Here is a 24,272-nt window from a genome sequence, read left to right on the forward strand (position 1 = left end):
CACTTTCACTCACAGATCTCTAAATATCAAAGGTTTCACTCTGAAGTTCTCTCAGATCCTTCAAGGGTGACCAGGGTGATAATTATGGCCACACTTTTAGTCCCTACACTGGATCAAGCAATCACTTATTACATATATGTTAGTCCATTTAGTTTTTCAAAGAAAAATTGGGGGGGGGTGGGAGGTCACACTCTTATTACCGTTTTCTATGACATAGGGAAACTGAGTCATGTTACCAGGTTCTGCGTAGCTAGTAAGTTCTTGGAATGGGAAATGGTCCCATTTCTGATTCCCAAAAACACATGGCTTAACCATGCCCTTTAACTCAGCCTTTCCTAAGTCCCAAGGAGGAAATCCATGCTCTGTCCTCAGAGCTCCCCCGACCTTTGCATTTCTGTGGACACCTGTCATTGACTTGCATGGCAAGGAAATATGTTGCACAGTGCTTGGCACATAGAAGGCCCTGAGAGTACTTGCACTTCTTGCCTTTCCTCCTGAAGACAGGCCCTGAGTCAGAGTCAGGTTTCTAATGCTGGCAGCCTGGTGCCTGGCACATGGTTGATATTTGGCTGTTTCCGTAGCTCTGTTGTCTTGTAGAGCCTGAGTCTGACTAGAGCTTTATCACACTGAGCACAGCAAGGGCACACAGTAGGTAGCTGGCAAACCCTGGCTGGCAGGTGAGTGAAGGAATCTGTATACAGTGGGTGGTAAGGAATTCTAGTTCTCATCTTCAGTATGACTTTGCATTTTCATGGAGCATGCAACAAGCCTGGGAAGTCCATGTTCTGTAGTGGAATGAGCAGGGGCTGAAAGACCTGAATTTTAATCCTCTCTCATGGTGATAGTCCAGGAATGTCAGAGACTCCTTTATCCTCTGTCCTTTCATCTCTAAATGAGGAATAACAGTCCTTAGCGTAATAGGTGTTCTGAGGATGAAGTGACATGATTGAAAGATCACTTCATCAAGTGCCTGACATGCAGTAAATTGATAAATTCAGTTGTTAAATCATTCAGCCCATTCATTCAGCTAATATTTATTAAACACCTACTATGCACCAGGCATTATTCTAGATCAGGAGTTGGCGAACTGTGTCCTGTAGGCCAACCTTGACTGACCACCTGTTTGTGTAAATAAAGTTTTATTTTGGAACCCAGCCATACTCTTTGTTTACATGTTGTCAAATGGCAGCTTTTGTGCTCCAAGGGCAGAGTTGAGTAGTTGAAACAAAGACATCAGGGCATGTGAAGCCAAAAATATTTTCTCTCTAGCCTTTTTCTATGAAAAGTTTGCCAACCCCTTTTCTAGATGATTAGGATAGAGCCATGAACACCAACAAATACAACACTGTGCTCTGTTTTCATTATATAGTGTCAGGTGGTGATAAGGACTAGGAAGAAAGTAAAGTGATGCAGGGGAGTTGGGAGGTAGAGTGGATGGCTATTTAGATAGAGTGGTTTCTCCCTTGAGGTGGCATCTGAACAGAGCTCTGCCTATGAAGCCATTGACTTCTTCACAACAGAAGGCTTCTGTCGGGGAAGAGTGGGAGAGCAGTAACAATTCAGGAATATTTTTAAAGTACCTACTGTGTGCCCCATGCTGGGGTCCAAGAAGTTGAACACAACTGGAAAATTGTTAGCATCCTCTGATTTTTATTCTAGAGTCTGCGCCAGACCCAGACAATAAAGAACTATGAAAAAAAAAAAAAGAGGTTTAAACTTTATCTTAGGTTGTAAGATGAAAAGTGCTGTGCGGTAAAATACAATAAGATAAGAGCTGATAAGGGGGAGAGTGTTTCAGTTTTTTGTCTTTTGTTTTTGTTTCTTGGGTTTTTTTTTTTTGTTTTTTTGAGACAGGGTCTGCTTCGTCCCCCAGGCTGGAGTGCAGTGGCACAATCATGGCTCACGACAGCCTCCACCCAAGTGATCCTCCCGCCTCAGCCTCCTGAGTAGCTGAGATTACAGATGCATGCCACCATGCCCAGCTAATTAAAAAATATATATATATTCAGAAGCAGGGTCTTGCTGTGTTGCCCAGGTTAAGAGTGTTGCCGTTTTAAACAGAGAATCAGTGTAGGCATCATGGAAAGGTGATGTTTGAATATAGAGTTGAGAGAGATAGAGGAGTGAGCCATGCAGATACGGGGAATAAGAACATCTAGGTAAGGACCGGTGCAAAGACCCTGGGGTGGAAATGGGCCTGATCTTTTTGAGGAACAGCAAGGATGCTGGTGTGGCCGGGGAAGAGTTAGGAAGAGGGTGTGTGACAGTAGTTGAAATCAGAGAGTACTGGGCTGGGGCAGGGCTTGGGGGCCAGCAGAGCACCTCTGTTTTAAAACACAAATGGTAAATTCTCCTCTGGAAACTTTTAATCCAAGACAGGAACAAAAGATGAGTTCCAAAGGATTTCTATTGGAGAAAAGTGAATAAAATTGACCCCAGAGCTGAAGAGCCACTGTCCTCTTTGACAAGAAAGTGACTCAATGTAGGTCACAGGAATTACGTCATAACCAGGTATGTTTCTCCAGGGAGGAAGCCGGATGCTGTAGGCATTAAAGGCTCAGGCTTGGTACTGCTGGGCAATTAAAGTCCATGATGGTTTATGACAGCAGGATGCGTGCACATAAAAATGAGCACACATCCCCACAGGTGTGGTGTGCAGACACAGACACCTTGCTGTTCATTTGTCAGTGTCAGAGTGTATATTCGGTGAGGCTTTAGGATGGGTTATTATTTTCCCTTCTGTGGCTCAGGAAAACACACCATGTCCATACCCACCCTCTGTCAGTGCAGGAGGCAGTTTCTAAGACAGCGGCTGCCCAGGCGCCATGGGCATCTGTATCGCAAGCAGATGCTGCTCCCCACGTGGAATGTGGTGCAGAAGGCTGGCTGGCATTTGGTTGAGACTATGTCCTGAGGGGGTTAGAAAGAAGAGAAATGGGGTAGCTATTTTTGAGTGTCCTGCTGTTGGGAGGAGGAAGATGTTTTCTCTCTTCTGATAGCTGTAGACCAATGGGAAAGGATTTTTCCTACTCTCTTTTCCCTCATTGAGCACTGTGTATCCAAGTGTAGCCTTGCAGAGTAGTTTGGTGATGTTTGTTTCAGCTCAATAGGCTCCCAAAATCCAGTTCAGCCTGCAGAATTTGTTTTGTCAGTGCCATTACCTGGCCACCTGCTGGGTGTGGAGGCGTAAAGCATTTGTTAGCTGGGCACATACTGTGTGTTCGGAGTTTTTGTATCTGTTTTCTCCGCGTTGCCTCACCAAAACATCTCGAAGAAGCGAGAGCTTCTTCCTCTCCATTTTACAGATGTGGGCAATTGAGGCTTGCAGAGGTCACGCCTTGGCCAAGTTCGTCCAGCTAGTAAAGGGTGGAATGAATTTTTAAGCTCTGGTCTTCTGATACCATCATCTTCATGGGCAGTTTCTGACCTACCAAACCAATGAGTCTTGGCTCAAAATAGCGCTGTGCCCATTAGCACTTACAAGGTATGCTCTAGGTACTATCAGCAGAATCAAGAAAAGAAGGACCTGGGCCTTGTCTCTGGAGAATTTACAGAACTGAAAACTAGTGGGGGTATTCCAAGTGGTAATATCCACTTATTCTGATAGACTCTGAATGACACTGGACTGTTTTCTGAAACTGCATTTCTTTCCCAAGCCCAAAGGAAAGAGGCTTTCCAGAGCTGAGGAGCATCCTAGTTCATGCTGAGATTGTGGAAACCAAATATTTAATAGTAATAATATTTTGAAAGTGTTTGCTAAATGTTTGGAATTGTGTTGACCCCTTCCATTGTCTTATTTAAGAAATGAGATATATTGCTACTTTATTATTATAAAGATACCAGTCTAATGCTGATTGGGTACTTAAAATGTGCCGGTAAATACTCTAAACCCTTCATAGTGTTGGCACTTACAATTCTTAGAACCTCATCAGGTCAGTACTGTTATTGCACTCATTTAACAGAAGAGGAAATGGAGGCTCAGAGAGAAGTGCTGGAGACTGGTGAACCTGAGCTTGCTCTTGTGCAGGTTCCAAGGCTTCTCAGCCCTGGAGGTGCTTGAGAATCTCCTTGGGAATGTTTACAAAACGTCCACGCCACGCCCTGCTCTCAAAGCTTCTGATTTCACTGATCTGGAGTGGGGCCCAGGCATTAATGTTTTTGCTGGGTTGCTTTAATATCATTTTTATGGTGTATTATAACTCAGAAAGCATAACACAATGTACAGCTGAATTATCGTAAAGAGAACAACTGTGTCACCACCAGGAGCAAGACCATTGCCAATACTTGGGAGCTGCTGCACTGTCCCTTTCTACTCAAGCCCAGACTCTCCCCACAAAGCAATCTCTATTCTGACTTTTATGCTCATCACTTTCCTACCTTATTTTATGCTTTCATTACCTAAGTATTCATTCCTAAATACTATACTTTTTCTTTGCCTATTTTTTGGTTTTATATAACTGGAACCATATCTAGAAGGTGTTCTTTGTGTCTAGGTTTTTCCACTGTCATGTTTGTGAGTTGTATCCATGTTGTTGCGTGTAGCTCTAGCTCCTTTTCATTGCTGTGTAGAATTCCATTGTATAACCATACTATCAATGACAGTCGATGGATATTTAGGTAATTTCTTACATTTTATTATTACAAATGAAGCTGTTACGAGTGTTTTTGTATGTGCTTTTTGGAGCATACATGCGGATGTGCTTGAAAGGTTTATACCTAGGTGCACAATTGCTGGGTAAAGGGTACTTTAATCTTCAAATACAGAACATAATGTCTAGGTGTTTTCCTGAGAGGTTGTAGCACTTTATACTCATAGCAATAGCATGTGAGAGTTCTCTCTACTCCACATCTCAGCCGTCTTTCGTGTTGTTAATGGTTTTCATTTCAGCCATTCTGATGGGTATGTGGCAGCGTCTTGTTGTGGCTTTAATTTGCGTTTCCCCAGTGGCCTCTGGGGTTGCTCACTTTTCATTTGGTTAAAAGCCATGTGGATAACCTCTTTCATGAAGTGAGTACTCTAGTCTCAACATCACTTTTTCCATTAGGTTGCCTGTGTTTGCCTTACAGATTCTGGATACAAACCCTTTGTTAGTTATATGTGCAGCAAATACTTTTTCTCTCTCTGTGGTGTTTCTCTCTATTAATGTTTTTGTTGTTATTGTTTTGTCTTATGAACAAAGGTTTTTTTTGGTTTGTTTATTTTTGTTTATTTTATTTTTTTATTTTTTATTTTTATTTTTATTTTTTGAGACGGAGTCTCACTCTGTCGCCCAGGCTGGAGTGCAGTGGCCAGATCTCAGCTCGCTGCAACTTCTGTCTCCTGGGTTCAAGCAATTCTCCTGCCTCAGCCTCCCAAGTAGCTGGGGTTACAGGCATGTGCCACCATGCCCAGCTGATTTTTGTATTTTTAGTAGAGACGGGGTTTCACCATGTTGGCCAGGCTGGCTTCAAACTCCTGACCTCAGATAATCCACCCACCTCAGCTTCCCAAAGTGCTGGGATTACAGGTGTGAACCACCACACCTGGCCTGAACAAAGGTTCTTAATTTTAATGCAGTGAGATTGATTAGTTATGTCCTTTATGAAAGAATTCATGAAGATTTCTCCATTTTTTTCTTGAAGTTTCATTTTTTTATATTGAAGTCTACTATCAAACTGGAATTAATTTTTGTATATGGTGTGAGGTAGAGGCCAAATGTGTTTGATTTTCTTTCCAGTTGATACCAAATTTTCCCAGAACATTTTTTAAGAATCTGCTTTATCCATGTATGTGTTTGGTATTTAAGTTTCCTACTATACTCCAAATTATAGAATGGAATCAGAACTACTGCATGATGATTAAAATCACGATTCATGTAAGACACTTGGGTAGAAGTATAGAATCTCAATGAAAACTGTGAAAACCATTATTAATCCTACCTTCCAGAAATAACTCCGTTAATGCATTTTATGAAGAGAGGCATTTTGTCTATTTTATTTGGAAATGCTTGGAACCAGGCCTGACATTTAGTAGATGTTTAATCAGTATTTTTTGAAATAAATAAGAAATTAATAAATGAATGAAACTTTACCCTCTCCCATCTTTTTTTTTCTTTTTGTATATATACAAATCTAAGTTATGCTATACATGCTATTGGCAACATGAGTTATTCTCTTAGGTATAGCCCTCAACTGTTTTCTAATATTTTCTTTTTCTAAATGATGATGTTTAATAGTTATCTGGTATTCCATCAAAGGTAGAAAGTTTTTAGTCAGTACTCTATTGTTGAACTTGTACATTATTTTTACTTTTTAACTAGAATAATGGCACTCTGTGTTCTGAAGTTTTCCTGTGCTTTTCAGTTTAGTTCTTCAGAATGTATTCCTAGAAGTGGAGTCAATAGGTCAAGGGGTGAATATTTATACATATTGTTAAACTTATTACCACATTGCTTTAAAACAAATTTGAGTCCATTTAAATTTCAATGAGCAAACAACGACCATGCTTCTTTTCCAGAATCTTTTGCATGATCATTTTTAAAAATATGGACTCATTTGATGGAAAAAAAAGTCATATCACATTTTGATTTTAATTTTTAATTGATTTATTTTCAGTGAATTTGAAAATGTTCCTTGTTTAACCCTTTATGTTCCTTCTCCTCCTTCTCCTTCTCCTCCTCCTCCTCCTCCTTCTCCTTCTCCTTCTCCTCCCCCTCCTCCTCCTCCTCCTCCTTCTTCTCCTCCTCCTCCTCCTCTTCCTCCACCACCACACAGGGTCTTGCTCTGTCACCCAGGCTGGAGTACAGTGAGGCGATCATGGCTCACTGTAAACTCAACCTCCCAGGTTCAAGTGGCTAATTAAAAAATTTTTTGCGTGTAGAGGTGGGGTCTCACTATACTTCCCAGGCTGGTTTCAGACTCCTGGACTCAAGAGATCCTCTTGCTTTGGCCTCCCAAAGTGCTGGGATTGCAGGCCTGATCCACTGTGCCGAGCCTATTTCTTCTTTTATAACTGCCAAGATCTTCTAAGAGATCTTTATTTACTGAGCACAATAATCTTTTGATATCAGATATATTGCAAGTGGGTTTCCCAAATTGTCACTTTTCTTTGAAGTTCATTGTTTTTTTTTCTTCAAAGAAATTCACATTTTTATGTATAAAATCACCTCTATCAGTCTTCTACTTTGTGATTTAGTCTTAGAGTTTCTGCTTCGTAAAGCCTTTCCTTTATTGTCTTAGTGAAACTAGCTCTAGGTTTTCACCATTAATTAAGATGTTTTCTATTGGTTTCAAATAATTCTTACCATATTAAGAAAGTATCTTTCTGTGCTACTGATTTTTAAAAATTGGGAACAAACATCAAACTTGATTAATTACCAGTTGGTTATCTATTAAGGTGATTTTATAAATTTTTCCTTTGATTTACTGATGTAATGACTCCCATTGGAAACTTTTCTAATGATGGGCTATCTGTTATGTTCCTGGCATGAGCCCTATTTTCAGACTTCTTGAATTATGCTATCCTATTTGGACATGATGAATTGTTTTCTTTTAATATGCTCTAAACTCTCCTACTGAGATTTTACTTAGGATTTTGGCTTCTGTGAATATTTGAGAGAATGTCCTTTCTGGTTTCTCAAATTTTAATTGAGATATAATAATTGTACATATTTTGTGGGGTACAGTGTGATGTTTCAATACACATACACATTCTGTAATGATCAAATTGGGGTAATTAGCATATCCATCAATGCAAACATTTGTCATTTCTTTGCAGTGAGGATATTCTTTGTTTTTTAAATCATATTTTTGTTAGTTTTTGACATGATGTAATGCTACCCAAAATGGATTTAGAGAATTTCTATTTTTCCTTAGAGTCCGAGGAATGATTCATAAACCGTTCCAGGAAAATAAAAGATAGTCCAACATTAGAAGAGTTTCTAGTAGGAGTCATCACATTAATAAATGAAAGAAAAAAATTATATGAGCACCTAATAGATGACCAGTTGGCAGTTGATCCAGTTTGATACCTGTTTCCAATTTTTAAAATCAATAGCATAGAAATAAACATCTTTAACATATGGTAAGAATTATTTGAAACCAATAGGAAATATCTTACTTAATGGTGATAGTTTAAAAGAATGATTAATTTTGTATGATATACCTCAAGAATTTTTTTTGAACTCACTTTGGTAATTTATATTTACCTTTAAAACCATCTATTTCACCAACTGCTTCAAAGATAACTACACATAACTAGTTATAATTAATATTGTTGAGATTTAAAAATGGATGTATATCTGTGATTATATATGCTTCCTAAGAAAATTTTATTTGTGTATGTTTAGCTGGCTCTGATTTACATTTCAATTTTACTCTTAATTTATGTTTTTATATATATGTATTTTTATTATTATTATTTTATTATACTTTAAGTTCTGGGGTACATGTGCACAACGTGCAGGTTTGTTACATATGTATAATGTGCCATGTTGGTGTGCTGCACCCATTAACTCGTTGTTTACATTAGATATATCTCCTAATGCTTTCCCTCCCCCTCCCCCGATCCCTGGTGTGTCATATTCCCCTTCCTGTGTCCAAGTGTTCTCATTGTTCATTTCCCACCTATGAGTGAGAACATGCGATGTTTGGTTTTCTGTCCTTGTGAAAGTTTGCTGAGAATGATGGTTTCCAGCTTCATCCATGTCGCTGCAAAGCACATGAACTCATCCTTTTTTATGGCTGCATAGTATTCCATGGTGTATATGTGCCACATTTTCTTAATCCGGTCTATCATTGATGGACATTTGGGTTGGTTCCAAGTCTTTGCTATTGTGAATAGTGCCGCAGTAAACATACGTGTGCATGTGTCTTTATAGCAGCATGATTTATAATCCTTTGGGTGTATACCCAGTAATGGGATAGCCGGGTCATATGGTACTTCTAGTTCTAGATCCTTGAGGAATTGCCACACTGTCTTCTACAATGGTTGAACTAGTTTACAATCCCGCCAACAGTGTAAAAGTGTTCCTGTTTCTCCACATCCTCTCTAGCACCTGTTGTTTCCTGACTTTTTAATGATGGCCATTCTAACTGGTGTGAGATGTTATTTCATTGTGGTTTTGATTGGCATTTCTCTGATGGCCAGTGATGATGAGCATTTTTTCATGTGTCTGTTGGCTGCATAAATGTCTTCTTTTGAGAAGTGTCTCTTCATATCCTTTGCCCACTTTTTGATGGGGTTGTTTATTTCTTGTAAATTTGCTTGAGTTCTTTGTAGATTCTGGATATTAGCCATTTGTCAGATGAGTAGATTGCAAAAATTTTCTCCCATTCTGTAGGTTGCCTGTTCACTCTGATGGTAGTTTCCTTTGCTGTGCAGAAATGCTTTAGTTTAATTAGATCTCATTTGTCAATTTTGGCTTTTGTCGCCATTGCTTTTGGTGTTTTAGACATGAAGTCCTTGCCCATGCCTATGTCCTGAATGGTATTGCCTAGGTTTTCTTCTAGGCTTTTTATGGCTTTAGGTCTAACATTTCAGTCTTTAATCCATCTTGAATTAATTTTTGTGTAAGGTGTAAGGAAGTGATCCAGTTTCAGCTTTCTACATATGGCTAGCCAGTTTTCCCGGCACCATTTATTAAATAGGGGATCTTTTCCCCATTTCTTATTTTTGTCAGGTTTGTCAAAGATCAGATGGCTGTAGATGTGTGTTATTATTTCTGAGGGCTCTGTTCTGTTCCATTGGTCTATATCTGTGTTTTGTTACCAGTATATGCTGTTTTGGTTACTGTAGCCTTTATAGTTTGAAGTCAGGTAGTGTGATGCCTCCAGCTTTGTTCTTTTTGCTTAGGATTGTCTTGGCAATGCAGGTTCTTTTTTGGTTCCATATGAACTTTAAAGTAGTTTTTTCCAATTCTGTGAAGAAAGTCATTGGTAGCTTGATGTGGATGGAATAAAATTACCTTGGCCAATATGGTCATTTTCACGATACTGATTCTTCCTGTCCGTGAGCATGGAATGTTCTTCCATTTGTTTGTGTCCTCTTTTATTTCGTTGAGCAGTGGTTTGTAGTTCTCCTTGAAGAGGTCCTTCACATCCCTTGTAAGTTGGATTTTTATATTTTTAATTTTATTAAGCTGTTTTTTAAGAGTAAAAAATATTCCATTGAAACCTTACTCTATTTATTTTAATCTAGCCTACCTTTAATATTGACAGCATGCAAGGCTATACATTTTCCTCTAAGGACAGCTTTGAATATCACCCTTAAATTCTGACATGAAATGTCATTTTTCCTCCAGTCAGAAGAGTATGCTTTTTTAGGAACGTGTATCAAACTCTCCTAAAGGATTTTTCAAACCACATAAGCAATCCCTGCAAGTCTGATCTCTTCCCTGCACCATCCCCTCATGCCAAGGCCCTTTAATTTATTTTTTACTTTTTCTTCAGTACTTTGTTTTAAATGTGTTTCTACTAGATACAGAATTGTTAGACTTGATTTTTTTTTTTTTTGCCTTGTTAGAGTGTTTTAAGGAGATTTAAACAAATTTTAACTTATATGCTTGATTATCCATCATCATTACCATCTTGTTTTGTTTTATGCTTCCTGTTCATCATAATTCCTTTCTCATATATATATATGTGTATATATATATATGTGTGTGTGTGTGTGTATATATATATATATATATATATATATTTTTTTTTTTTTTTTTTTTTTTTTGCTAGGGGCTCACTGCCACACCTCCTTGTGCCATAAGGCAGATTCCCTGGTCTGACATGAAATTATGTGGGATTCAGTGCTGCTCAACTAAGCATTCTGCATTTTCTGAGGTAAAGGTGCTATGAGGTCCCAAAGACAGGGAGAACCACTCTCAAAATGTGTATCTGTTCCTGTTAAAACAAATGGCTGCCCATTCTAGGTGAAGAGGTATAATGTATTCACTTTGCCTCATAGTGGCTTGTTGCTTTTAAGTGACAGTTCTGTGTCAAGGACTCTGTGCTGGTCTCTGTCTTTATTTTGTATTGCTATGACAGAGTACTTGAGACTGGGTAATTAATACAGAAAATAAACTCATTTCTTTCAGTGTGGAGACTGAGAAGTTCAAGGTTGAGGGGTCCACATCTGCTAAAGGTCTTCTTTTATTATTGGCACCTAATAATTGTACATATTTATGGGGTACAGTGTGATGTTTTGCATCATGTATGGATTGTGTAAAAATAAAATCAGGGTATTTAGCATATCCATCACCTCATACATTTATCATTTCTTTGAGGTGAGAACATTCAAAATCTTCTCTTCTAGCTATTTTGAAATATACCATACAATATTGCTAACCATAGTCACTCTGTGCAATAGATCACCAGAACTTACTCCTTCTAACTGTAACTTTGTACTCATACACAAATTTCTCCCCATCGCCCCTTCCACCTCTCCTACCAACCTCTGGCAGCCAGAATTCTGCTCTTCAAGGTGAGGATCTTCTTACTGCATCATCTCGTGGTAGAAGGAAGCGAGGAAGGGGAAGAGCAGGGAAGGAGAGTGTGAGAGAGCAGAAGGGGTAGAACTCACTTTCATAACAAGCCCACTCTCAAGATGACTAACCCACTGCCTGGATAACATTAGTCCATTCTTGAGGACACAGCCATCATGACCTAATGGCCTTGGATTGGGCCTCACCTCTCTACATTGCTGCACTGGGGATTGAGTTTCCATCACATAAACTCTGAGGGACACATTCGGACCACTGCGGTCTCTTTGCTGGCATGTTAGGCTCCCCAGAAAGCACACTCTGAGTTGGACAATGGCATGCATGCTATTGGTAAGGAAGTGCCTTTGACATTGGCACCTGTAGAAGGGAAGGAAAGGAAGCAGCACTGAACTGAGGGAAGAGTTGAGCTGTGTTGCAGTCCCTGCAAAGGCCTCAACTGACTTCATGCGATCTCTGAAGCTGGAATGATCTCTCAGAATTGTTTCAAGTTGGGGAAAGGAGGCTGCCTATTTACTTGTGTGTTGGTGAGTCATTGGCTGTGGACCACATCTGGAAAGAGGCATGATCTTGGGTGAGGAGTTTTATTTCAGCCAACATAGTCCTCTAAGAGCTGGTTGCTGAGGTGTTCTTGTAGAGAACTCTGGCACCCTGGTGAGGGTCATCTTTTGTTCCAGAGGGAAGATCTGTTGGCATCACAGCGTCTACTGCAACCTGCTATGTCCTGGTCACTGGGAAAAGCATTGCATATGGATTATCCTGTTTGATTCTCACAAAATCCTGTGAGAGAGGTACTGTCAGTGTTTCCATTTTACAGATGGGAAAGTGAGGCAGCAAGAGATTAAATAACTTGGCACTAGGCGTAGAGTAGCAGAATTGACACTGAAACTGAGACTGTCTGACTTTAATATACTAGTTCTATTGATTAGAAAGTTATGAGTCCTGCTCTTACTTTTCCTGGCAGTTACTTTTAAATATTAAAAAACTCCTTGAACCCGTGTTTCTCAAATAACTATATGCTTATGTCTCCGAGTTGCCTTTACACATGAATGACGAGCCGACGGGTGTAGAATTCTTGGGTTGCAACCTTTCCCCATTAAGTCCTTGCTTGGATGTTCAGCTGCCTTCTGAGATTTAATGCACTGTACCGAGAAGTCTTTAGGGCCCTCTGATTCTTTTATCTTCCATTGTACATGACCTCTTTATTTCTGTTTGTGTGCTTGTAGGAGCCTGTCTCCGTCCTGGAATTTGAAAAATTGCCATGACATTACTTCAAGATGTTTATTTCCTTCTTATCTGTTCTTCTTGTGAGAAAATCACTCATTCGTCCTTTCATTTATTAATCTTTTGAAACATGTTGGTGCTCAGTCCCTACCAGACACAATACTAGGAGATGCGGACACAGAAATAAGAGCTATAGCAGCTTACAAGGACAAGGGAACAGATAAGAACGCAAGATGCAGTGTTGTGGGGTGGGCAAGGCTGGGGAAACAGACCTAGCAAAGACTCACTGAGTCGGAGGGCAGGTCTTGGGGCAGAGAAGCCTTCTTGTAGAAGGTGAACTCTGATTTGAGGTTTGAAGGATGCATAGGAGTTCATCAGGAAACAAACTGGTGTTCCAGCACTGACTCCCATTCTCCTTAGTTAGGCCTGACAAAGTACGTTACAGCAAATTGTAGCTAAGACTTAAGTCAGAAACTCTAGGTGCTTTTCCTCTATTCACTCATTTATTCCTGATTTTTCAGAGGAGAAACTGAGACCCAGGGAGGTTACCTGCCTTGCCAAAGTTACACAGCCAGGATGTTTTAGAGGCACAGTTTGGTTCCTTGCTCGGCGATGCTCACAGGCTGATCTGATCTTTGTTTGGAAACAGGAAAAACATCATCTACAGATAGGTTCCTTTGCCAACAGGAAAACCTTCCTACCTCCCTATCCTGATTCTCATCCACGAGGTCTGCATCCTCTGCATGTATGTGCACCAGGCACTGCTTCAGCTGCTGAGGGCTGTAGAGATGAACAAGCACAGTCCCGTCCATCCCTCCAGTGTTTAGACTCAGCTGATGTTATATGGCACTGCGGTTCAGCCTAGGTCTGTTGAGTATATGAAGGTGGAGACTCCAAACCATCTCAGTGTCAAGTGAATGGGCCAACCTGTAGTTACTGCCTTCTTCTCTTTGCCTCATGGCCCCTTTTGCAGCCTAAGGCTTTCTCTAACCTCTGCTGCTAACCCAGCCTACCCTGGCCCCAGATCCCTGCAGGCTGGCAGTGCCTCCACCTCCCTCCCTGCCCTGGCCCTGTCACCATGACGATCCTACACTCTGCAAGAAAAACGCACTGCACAAGCCATTTTTCATGAGAAAACATCTACGATTTCTCAGGCCCTGCATGCTATGTGGCCTTGGGAGGAGCCGGAGGCATTCCTCTGTAACCTGTGCCTTATATTCCCCTTATCTTGGATCTTCACTGGGGTGGCTGAGCACTTGGTCTTCAAAGCAGAATTGCTGGATTCATGGGGAAAGCAGGCAAAGGGATGGTTTGGGTGTGGGGCATTTTCAGCTGTGCACTCTTGAAAGACAAGGTGTTGGAGTTTTTTCTATTTAGAATGAGAGAGTTTTAGGAAGAATTAGGTACTTCTCATGATGATGCTGTGAGCCTGGAGCCAAGTCTGACACTGTAGAGACTATCTCATTGAATCCTCCCAACAGCTCCCTGAGGCAGGTACTTGCCTTGGCTCCATTATACAGATGGTAATGCTGAGGTTGACAGAAGGTCAATAACTTAGCCAGATGAACAGAGCTGAGAAGCGGCAGAACCAGGATCTGGGTGCAGGCTCCTTTGATTCTTTACCTGGCTCTTCCATATTATTACCCATCCAAGGATGGTAATGCCCCGACACCCTTCTGCTATTCCCTTCCCCAATTCACAAGGAGCTCAGTGCCTAAGCTTGCACTGACTCTCTTGAGACTAAAGCCATCTCTTTCTCCTGGGACTGGCCACTTCTCTCCACACTTCACTTCAAAATGCCTGACCCTCCCAGTGAGTTGGTTAAAAATCCTGTAAAATTTTACAGTATATGTCTTATTCTGTTTTGCATTGCTATAAATGAATACCTAAGACTGGGTAATTTATAATGACAAGAGGTTCATTTGACTCATGATTCTGCAGGCTGTACAAGCATGGCTCCAGCATCTGCTTGGCTTCTGGTGTAGCCTCAGGAAGCTTTTACTCATGCGGAAGTGGGAGGGGGAACAGGCATGTCGCATGGTGAGAGATGGAGCAAGAGAGAAGGGGCAGGATACAAGTTATTTTAAACACAAGCTCTCACATGAACTGATAGAATGAGAACTCACTCATTACTACGAAGACAGTGCCAAGCCATTCATGAGGCATCTGCCCGCATGACCCAAATACCTTCTACCAGACCCCACTTCCAACACTGGGGATCACATTTCAACATAAGATTTGGAAGGGACAAATATTCAGACCATATCAGCATGCAAATTATTTTTCAATAAAGGTGTTATTAAAGAAAAAAGAACTGTAAAGACTTAAAACTGTATTGCAGTATGCCTTCTGGCCAGCCTGCCCTGGGAGGCAGTCCTGCATTGCTTGCCATTTAATGTGAACTAACCAAGCTCTCTGCCTGGTTAGTTCAGTGGACAGATGCCATGACGAGGCAGGCCTCCAGGCTCCTGGTGAGATGGGATTTGGCTCACCAGCCCAGAAGGGGTCTACCCACATGTTCAAGATGTTTCCTCTTTAGTCCTGCCAGGAGGCTCAGTTTGACCTGAGACAAAGTCTGCCCAGGCCTTACTGATCCCCTGGTGTACAAGGTTGTGGGAGGGGGCTAAGCTAAAGTAAAGGGAAGGCCTCTCTGGGTGCATTTGAGCTGCTGGGCTTTGCAACTGGGGGTTGGGGGTGTTTTGTTCCTTCTGCATCCATCTCTAGAATGTCAGCACCGCAAGGTCAACACTTGTTTTGTTCACTGATTATCTTAAGCACCTAGAACAGTGCCTGGCAATAGTAGGTGCTCAATAAGTATTTGTTGAATAAATCAGCTCTAGTTGTAGGCTGGTAGGAGAGTTACCTTAATGGGGAATTTTTCTCTCTGGGAAAGTCTTCTCCTTGTCTTTCTAGCATAACAGTTCCAGAATTCCCTACAGAAGCCCTAGAATTCCCTAGAATCCCAGAAGCCCTAGAATTCCCTACAGTTCTTCTTTGGGAAGGGCTGTGATTTCTTAGTGGAAATCTCTGCTATTAATGGATCCAAAACCACGAAACTTGGTGAGTGTATGGATGTGTCTGGCACATTTGTCTGAGTGTGGCATCTCAGCTGTGGAGCTTTCACGAATGCCAATTTGGGCTGGTGTTGATGACTGTGTCACACAGGGAATGAGTTTTGGTATCAGACCAATCTGGGCTTGAATGTTAACACTGCCACTATTCAGCTGTGCAGTCTAAAGACAGTGGCTTAACCTCTCTGAGATTCAATTTCCCAGTCTAAAATTATGGATAATGGACCAACCTTGTGGTGGATCGAGCATATGTATGCAATGTCCTTAGTACCTAGTGGCACTCAGTAATTACTTTCAGGTTAATAGGTTTCTTGGTAGCTCTGACTGCCCGTTTTCCCTTTGCTGTATCCTCCCTTCTTTGTTCCTGGAGCCTCTATTCAGATCGTGCCCTTCTCCTCTTTGAAAGGTTTTTTTTTTTGGTTTTGTTTTGTTTGTTTTTGTTTTTGTTTTTTTACTTTCATTTCTTTTTTTGTAGAAATAAGGTATATTAGTTCCTACCCAATCTCCCTTGGCCAGAGGGTCATGATGAGCTGGGACTTTCTCTGGGGCTGGGAGGTCTGCAGAGCTGTGTTTATCACATCTCTGCATGCACAATACCCACCTAATACAGGCAGGCTGTTCCGTGAATATTAATTAAATGAACTGATGGTTTTTCTTTGGGCATTTTCTCTCACTCAGCTGTGGGACTGACTCCCCAGGAGGGAGGTGGGGTGGGAAAAAACAGAAGGTAAGTCTGGTGAATGTGGCTGAAATTCCTGCAGCTGTGGGTGTGTGGGTGTGTGGGTGTGAAGGGCGGGAGGTGGGAGATGGAGAGGGAAATCCAGACGTGCAGGTGGCAACACAGCCCCACCCTTTCTGGAAGTGGGCAAGGCAGGCTTCTTAGTCTTGGGGGCTATTTTGTATGAGAATTAGCACCTTCTTCATCTGGCTTCTGATGAATAGCTTGATCCAATAAGGTTGGGAAAATCACTTCCTATCTATACAGGTGACCATATCTATAAAGTAGCCATTGAGATGCTTGCCACTTTCTCATGTGTAATTAGTGAGGTTGGAAGGGGCTGTGTGCTCCGTGGTAGCCCCACAAGAGCCTACACTTTGGTCTTACACTGGCCTGGGCTCAAAACCCATCTCTTCTGATGCCCAACTGTGTGCCTGGTGCAGACAAGTGGTTTCACTTCTGTACCCTTCAATTCTCATCAGTAAACACGAGGCTTATAGAGAGTCTCTTAAGAAGTTCTTGAACAAAAATGAGGGAATGGGCTAATATTTTCTCATACCCAGGCCAGTGCTTGGCATACAATAGCTATTCAATAAAAACCATTTTTACCGTGTTTCTTCTTTCACTGAATAAAACATATGGTTGTATATATATACATTGTGGTAATTACTATTATCATCACCACTAATAATGCAACCCCAGGATTTGTTGGCCTTCATATAATCATAGGTAGGCTAAGCCAAAAAATAAATGTAAAAAAAACAAAAAGATGCCAAGATTTCCTCAGGAGCTTCTAGAAAGTAAATCAGGGGTATGTATTATAGCCCCAGTAGTAATAGCGACTAGCAAACACTTAATTTGGTAAGATATGTTCCATGTCTTTGTCTCCTGAACAATTAGCTAGATGAATAAATAGCTGTCTGCCCTCAGAAAGGGAACATAATATGCAATTAAAATTAAGGACGTTCTATTTGAGGGGACCTGTTACATGAAATTACAGCAGAAGGCAATTGGGGAATATTATTGTTTTGCATATTTAGGAATCAGGATAATTAAAAGATGCCAAACACTTCGGACCAACTGGCAAGGGTTTGGGAAGGGAAGAGGGAAAAAGACCTCACCTTGTGGGATGTGGGCATCAGTAGGAAGGTAGCTGTGCATGTTATGTACAGAAAATGGGGTGCTTGGAGCTATTGTAAATGATGAGGGGAGTCCTAAGGGCTGTGATTGTGGAGAAGAAACTTAGACCCTGAACTGAACAACATGAGTCACATTCCTGCCCCTCCATATTGTTGCTATATCATTTGCTCTTTGTAAATCTTTGATTTCTTCCTCATCTGAAAAAAAAAATAGAGCTAATCATTTTGACTACAGAAATTTTTCATGAGGATTAAAAATGAGACAATCCATATAATGTGCCTAATAAAGTACTTGCAAATAGGGAGTCTTTCATAGACATTAATTATTATGATTCTGTTCATTGATGTGTAGAGAAGGTAAAAAGCGAACACATAAACCCAGTTATAAATAGTAACTATATGGTTAGAATGCTTTGGGCTGCAAGTAACAGCCAACCAAAATGCAGGAGACTTCTGTATGAGGGATGTTCATCATCCTACAGAACAAGAAGTCCTGGCTTGGTTAACTCAACTGTTCAATGACTTTATGGTTCCCATTGGCTTCTAAGTGATTCTCCTGAAGTCAACTGTGAGTTCCTCTCATATTTAAAAGATGTCTGCTACTCTTCTGAATATCACATCCTTCTGCAATTATGTTTGGAAACAGGAAAAAGTATTTCTTATTGGAAGTCTCTTTTGCAAACCTAGAAGTGTTTTACTGCCTCCACCCAACTCCCCTGTGTCTTATTGCCCAGAATTGACCACATGCCTATTCTTCTACTCACAAATCAATCACTGGCAATAAGAGTGGAATGAGTGAGATTTCCCCTGACCTAGTCAAGATCGATATTTTGGGAATAGAAGGGACCTCATTTAAAGCACATGGTCCCTCCATCCTGAAAACAAACAAAAATATTCTATTAGTGAACAAACTGGAAGAGAATGGTTTGGAAGTGGCAAGGCAGGAGTATCTATCTTAGTATATAGTATAGTTCTATTATTTAAGGCAATGTATGGAAGTGTCCTGGAAAAAATGATACCAACATGATAATTGCTATAGCAATATGATTGTTACCATAGGATTGGGGTATAAATTATATTTACTTCCTTTTTCATGTTTTTAGTATTGTCTTTCTTGCTTTTTTAAAGACAGAGTCTCGCTCTGTCACCCAGGCTGGAGTGCAGTGGCATGATCTCGCCTCACTGCAACCTCTGCTTCCCAAGTTCAAGTGATTCTCGTGCCTCAGCCTCCCAGTAACTGGGATTACAGGCATGCGCCACCTTGCTTGGCTAATTTTTGTATTTTTAGTAGAGATGAGGTTTCACCATGTTGCCCAGGCTCATCTCAAACTCCAAGCCTCAGATGATGCACCCACTTTGGCCTCCAGAAGTGCTGGGATTACAGGTGTGAGCCACCATGCCCAGCCATATTGTCTGACTTTTAAAAAATGTGTTTGTATTACTTTTATAATTGGTGTCTTCCACTTTTTTTTTTTGAAAAAAGTATCATTTTTCAAATAAAATAATCTGTCCTTGTAGAACCTTCTTCCAAGTCCATCGAATGTGTTGATTACTCTGTTTCCAAGGATGGGCCCTATTTGTGGCAGTGACATTGGTACCCTATAGGCTGGAGTCTAACAATGCCAGTGTTTCTTGAGTTCCAAACACTTTTGACAGAGTGAATTCAGTTAATTATTGATATAATCTTCTAAGAAAGACCTTGTTATCCCTTTTTATGGATGAGAAAACTGAATCAGAGAGAGTAAAGTTATTGGCTCAATACTACTCTGGCTTCAAGGACTACCATATTTGAAGATAATTCCACTAATATTTATCAAGCACCTACTATTTACCTATCACTGTACTTAGCCCTGGAGACGGCTGAGAATCATAAACAGGACACACAAACCAGCCCTATAGGTTTTATAGTCTCAGCCACAGCTAGAAAGAAGCAAACCAGCAGTTTCAGTAGAGTGCGACAAGTTCTGTGATGGGGTGGGAAGCCTGCAGATTTCCTCACCCAGTCTCATCCTCCTGCCCCTCCCTTACCTCTCATGTTCCTTTGTTCCTGCTCTCTAACCTTCAGTCCCTGTAGTAGGCAGGGAGGGACAGGACCAAGAGGATATACAGAGTTATCTAGAAAGGTATTTATTATGAGAGATTGGCTCATGTGATCCTAGAGGCTGAGAAGTCTCTTGATCTGCTATTTGCAAGCTGGAGACCCAGGGAAGCCAGTGGTTTAGCTCCAACCCAACTCTGGAAGCCTGAGAACCAGGAGTGTCCAGAGCCAAAAGCAGAAGAGGGATGCCCCAGCCAAAGAAGAGAGAGCAAATTTGCCCTTCCTCTGCCTTTTTGTTCTACTTGGGCCCTCAGTGAATTGGATGGTACTTACCCATGTTGGTGAGGGAAGTCTGCTGATTCAAGTGGTAATCTCTTCTGGAAACATCCTCACAGACACACCCAGAAATTATGTTTTACCAACTGTCTGGGCATCCCTTAGCCCAATCAAGCTGTCACATTAAATTAACCATCACAATTCCCTTTTCCTCTCTTTCCTTCACTCTGTCCTTATTTTCATAGCTCAGTCTCTTCCTCATTCTTTCCTTTTACCTGATCCTTCCAATTATTTGGAGTGGATGGCAGTTGCATGGTAGAGGGGATTAGCACAGGACTAGTGCTCTGCTCTTTGGGGATCCCATTCCTGTTCTGATTTAAGTCAGTGTCACTTATCTCTCTGGGCCTCTAATTTCAATGAAATTTCAATGAAATGAAGAGAACGATTCCTGCTCTGATTTTCAGATAGGATGGCTGGAAAGATCAAATACACTAATAGATAGCAAAACAACTGGCCAAGTGGCAAAAGATATGCAAATGTAAGTTACAAATTGCAGGTGTCAAAAAACAAAGGGATTGGGATCCACCTCTTAAGTGTCTGGACACTCATATGCACAAAAGCAATGTATTTTCTAGCTCAAATCGCTTGAGGCTGGATGACACTCTCTCTCAGTTCTCAGCATGTAGGCTTCGTTGCCTGAAATTCTTCCATTCCTTTCTCCCTGCCAAAAAACTCCCAATTAATGAAACCATTGCTCTGTGTGCCCAGGGCTGGGTGAGTTATTGGGAGAACAATGTGAGGGCTGTACGGAAGCACTTAGTTAAATGCACAATTGTGGATTGCCAGCACCATATTTGGAACAGAGTAATTATACTCATTATAATGTAAAATGCTGCTGATTGGAAGATAGGCCGTCAATTTAACTACAACTTTTCAAGAAAAGAAATATCAGAAATGTTAAACGTACACATCAATTTAAGACATTCTGATTTTAGAAATATAATAATGTGGGGAGAAAAAAGCATGCCTCTTAGAATTGAAGAATTAGGGTAATGACTGGAAATGGGAATTTGGACAGATGAAGTTAAGTAGAGAGAAAATAAATTTGGCATGCTAGGCAAGTTGTTAGAGAAAAACATATCCACATGCATGTTCCATGAGGGCCTGCAAGAGATACGCCTGGGCTCCGTGCTGACTCATCAGAGTGAATAAAATACCCCCTGCCCTCAAGAAGCTCAGAGTCAGTAAATGAGACCCAGATTTCTAAGCTGAATAATTGACTCCAGAGTGGCGAATGCTAGGATGACGAATGACATGTGCAGAGAGCGTAAGGTGAACATAGGTGAGCATTTACCTCTCATGGGGGTGACAGGAGTCGAGGAGAATTTCTAAGGAAAGTGATACCTGTTGTGAATTTCCAGAGGTGAAAAGGAGTGGGCCAGGAGAAGAGGCTGAGATGGCATTGGAGAGAGAGGGTAACCCGGCAAAGACAGGCGGGTGGGAATTGTTTCTGTGCATTCTTGCAGGGAGAGCCTAGGCGAGGGAGGCAATGCTCTAGGGAACAGATCAGCAGGGAACAGAACCACTTAAAGCAGCTATTCTTAAAGTGTGGTTTGCCCTTTCTCCGTACCCCAGGGCCTCTGAGACCCTTTCAGGAAGTCTGAGAAGTCAAACCTATTTTTCTAATACTAAGATTTCATGTGCCCTTTTCAGTCGCATTCTCTCAGGGGTGTACAGTGGAGTTTCTCAGCGGCTAGAGGATGAGTGAGATCAAGACAGACTGAATGCTGAAGCAGAGATGCGAGCTCAGCTGTCTCCTATTAAATCAGACATTTGAGAGATTTCCCAAAAGGCAAAACGGTGCCATTTTTTTCAGTAGTAATTACCTGTTTTGGAAAATGTAGTGATTTTTTCATAAATATATGTTATTTATGCAAACAGGAAATGGGTTTAATATTTTTATATTTAAATGAATAAAAACTTGTTTAAAATATCTTAGTTTTAGTTTGTAATGTAGTGAACGTTGGTGAATATGATCCACATAAGTGAAAGTTCTTTGGGGTTTCTTATAAAATTTAAGTTTGAAAAACACTAGATTGAGGGTTAGCTTTCTGCTCAAAGAGTTAAAAATGGAACTACCATTTGACCCAGCAATCCCATTACTGGGTATATACCCAGAGGAATAGAAATCATTCTGCCACAAAGACACGTGCGTGTGAATGTTCACTACAGCCCTATTCACAATAGCAAAGACATGATATCAACCTAAATGCCCATCAATGACAGATTGGATAAAGAAAATGTGGTACATATACATGATGGAATACTATGCAGCCATAAAAAAGAATGAGATCATGTCATTCGCAGGAAGACGGATGGAGCTGGAGGCCATTGTCCTCAGCAAACTAACCCAGCAACGGAAAACCAGATACCACATTTTCTGAGTTAGAAGTTGGAGCTAAATGATGAGTAAACATGGATGCACAGAGGGGAACAACAAACCCTGGGGCCTACTTGAGGGTGGAGGCTGGGAGGAGAGAAAAGAGCAGACAAAATTAATATTGGCTACCAAACTTAGTACCTGGGTGATGAAATAATCTGTACAACAAACTCCCGTGACACAAGTTTACTTATGTAACAAACCTGCGCATGTACCTGTGAACCTGAAATAAAAGTTTTTTTAAAAAGTTAGCTTTCCAGGAGGGGTGTTTGCCGCAAGTGCCAGCAGGGGGCAGTATTGGGCCAAGGCCCTTGCAGCAGGAGGTAGGATAGAAGTGGGTCGGGGAGTGGAGGAGGATAGTGACCTAAGGGGAAGCCTCAGGCAAGCCATTCCTCCATAAAGTTTCTCTGCTCTCTGTTCTAGAAGTGAGTCACCATTTCCTGAGGTGCCTGGTGCTGGAGCTGGCATTTGTCCTTTATCTTGTCTTTACAACATCACCATGAGAAAGGGGCTGGTAGGTTTTGCATTTTATAAGGGAGGGAACAGGGTCAGAGAGGTCAAGTGGCTTCCCTGACAACATGGAGCAAGTTGGGTCGTGGTCAGTGTTCCAGTCCAGGTCTGTCTGACTGCTGGGCCCTTGCAATTTTCTCCTGTGACAAGTGGCCTCTGTGGCAGGAGGGTAGGAGGGTGTTTGAGGCTCTGGTCCATGAGAGCTGCGCTGGGCTTTGGTCCTCCCCCTGGCTGCCGTGTGGGGTGGTCTCTGATGGCACCCGGGAGAACATGCACCCTGGGGGTGGGGGCAGGCTCAGATGCTGTTACCCACCCCAGGGAGGGTGGTGGATGCTGATCTGGCAATGTGACTCTCCACTGACGAGGTTGCTGTGGCCTACAGGGGCTCTGGAAAAAGTGTGCAGGAGTGATGGGCTTATCCTTGGGTGGAACCAACTTGGGGAGCTGGGCATGGAGGACTCATCTTCAGGGCAGCTGTCTCCTTATAGTCATTCAGCAGAGCTGACTGGGCACCTATATCTGTCAGGTTCTAAGCTTTGTCCAGTGGGAGAGAAGAACAAAGACTCGTTCATTTCTTTCCATGCAGTCAGCAAGCAGAGGCAGACTTGACTTTGGGTCTTGGGGGCTCTGGACTTTCACTTTGTTCTGACACTGGTTAGCTAGGTGACCGTGGGCATTGACTTAATCCCTCTGTGCCTCAGTTTCCTCTGAGTCAAATGGAGATAGTATATAGAAGTAGCTAAATGTAGGTAGGTGAGAATTAGACAAACAAGTACGTGTCAAGCCCTTAGATCTTGACCTGGCAGAGAGAAAGCCCTTGACAAATGTCATTCCTGGCATCTTATTATTATACGATTCTTAGTATGTCATATTAGTATCTGGTAGCTTTTTAAGGCCCATCTCCTCACGTAATTTTCACAATGGGTCTGCGTGTTAGGTGTTTTATTATTGCCCAGTGATATTAATAAATAAATGGAGGCCCAGAGAGGTTAAGTGACTTACCCCAGGTGTAGGTCTCCAGGGCGCTCTCTCTGGCCTCCCTCTCTGTGTGTTCAGGCTACAGGTGGCTGACTTTTCCACGCCCATGTCTGATGCTGGAGGCCCTGAGTGCTAGTATGACTTGCCTTAAGAGGAGCCCCCTGGTGAAAAAGGCCTGCATGGGGCCGGGAAAGCACAGGGAGATGGGATGGGCCTGGTGGTCCATTAGCGAATCAGAATCCCAACCAGAGACTGAGCCAATGGCAATTCTGTGAGATTCTATTATCTCTGGTCATGTTTCTGTTCTTTCTTTGGTTCTTTCTTTCCTCTACCTGCTCCTTACTAATCATGCTAACGTTCCCAGAGCACTTCCCCCCAGGAGCCGAGCTCTGCAGTTTGCATGCCTTTCT

General features: G+C 41.7%; 1 protein-coding gene across 1 annotated transcript in view; it reads left to right on the forward strand.

The window, feature by feature from the left end:
* The window catches only part of KCNQ3 (potassium voltage-gated channel subfamily Q member 3), a 360,731-nt gene that overhangs the window by 86,749 nt on the left and 249,710 nt on the right, over positions 1 to 24,272 (forward strand). The gene's annotated exons all lie outside the window — the stretch shown is intronic.

Source organism: Macaca thibetana, chromosome 8, assembly GCF_024542745.1.
Source record: "Macaca thibetana thibetana isolate TM-01 chromosome 8, ASM2454274v1, whole genome shotgun sequence".
NCBI lineage: Eukaryota > Metazoa > Chordata > Mammalia > Primates > Cercopithecidae > Macaca > Macaca thibetana.